This window comes from Carlito syrichta, unplaced genomic scaffold, assembly GCF_000164805.1.
Source record: "Carlito syrichta isolate Samal-C Ts95f unplaced genomic scaffold, Tarsius_syrichta-2.0.1 Scaffold303048, whole genome shotgun sequence".
Taxonomy (NCBI): domain Eukaryota; kingdom Metazoa; phylum Chordata; class Mammalia; order Primates; family Tarsiidae; genus Carlito; species Carlito syrichta.
Window position 1 is genome coordinate 83,195 of NW_007247144.1, and position 1,083 is coordinate 84,277.

General features: G+C 64.4%; 1 protein-coding gene across 1 annotated transcript in view; it reads right to left on the reverse strand.

The window, feature by feature from the left end:
• ZKSCAN1 (zinc finger with KRAB and SCAN domains 1) overlaps positions 1-442 on the reverse strand; it is a 22,542-nt gene extending 22,100 nt beyond the window's left edge. The window contains exon 1 of the mRNA XM_021712077.1: positions 288-442. The gene's annotated coding sequence lies outside the window, so the exon portion shown is untranslated. The remainder of the gene's footprint in view (positions 1-287) is intronic.
• Positions 443-1,083: the final 641 nt, after the last annotated feature.

The window sequence follows — 1,083 nt, forward strand, 5'->3', positions numbered from 1 at the left end:
CGGGGGCCCCGGGAGGGGCCCGAGGACGGCTTCTCCCCGGGTCTCTGCGCACCCCGGCCCCGGAAGCCCTCGCCCCCACCCCGCCCGGGCCGGGGGGCGGGTGGGCACGTCTGCCGGGGACAGCGCTTCCGACAGCCGGGCCTGGGGCGGAGCAGGGCCGGGACTCTCTCCGCGCTCCGCCGGGGCCGCTGGAGGGGGGTCCCGGGGCCGCGTCCGCAGAGCCCACCCTCACGCACGCCCCCCTACGGCCCCGCCCGCCCACCCCAGAGGCCGGCCCCAAGTCTCACCGTGAGCCCCGGGAGCGGCCTGGGGGCGCTGGGCGAGACAGGGGAGCTGACTCTGGGGCTCAGGCCAGCCGAAGGGCAGCGCACACGGACCTAGGCCCTCCCGACGCCTCGACACAGACACAATGAGTCACAAAGGCCGGAAGTGTGTCAGCACCTCGCCTTCCGGGACTGCACGGCACTTCCGGGCCCTCTCTAGGAGCGCGGGAGGACTTTGCATCTCGGTTCCCGAGCCGCGGGACTGCGCCTCTGCCCTCTGCCCTCGGGCGCCCGAGCCTCCGTCCAGCCCGTCGGTTCCGGTCCTTATCCGCCTCGTTAACGTGGACATCGAGGGAGTGGGGATGCGGGTGGCGGTGTTCGGGCTTCCCCGACACAAACAGATACTCTAGCTCAGACGCCCGTCCGCGTGAGAATTAGATTGCACCTGTCTTTTCCATCTCAGGCCGTCCTTGCAGTAATTATAGTCATTCCCCGGCGATAATCATATTTGTAATTGTAGGTCTGTGGCAGAGGAACTGAAACAAGGGTGTGGACAGACGCAGATCAAAGTGAAGCCAGGGATGGCTGGTTTCCCGAAGCTGCCGCGGGTACTTTGTCTTGGGCCCTGGATGTCCACTAAATGGGTGGTATTTTCAAATACTGGGCCTGTGGACAAGGGCCCTCTTTCCACAAACTAGCTGTCAGGTCCTGTGGTCTGCTTATGTGGCATATGCTATTACAGCCGTCTAAAAAGAGTTTTCAGAGTAACAGACTTTTGCCTTCAAGGTGCTTTCAGGACGTACAATTACAGCCTTCACCT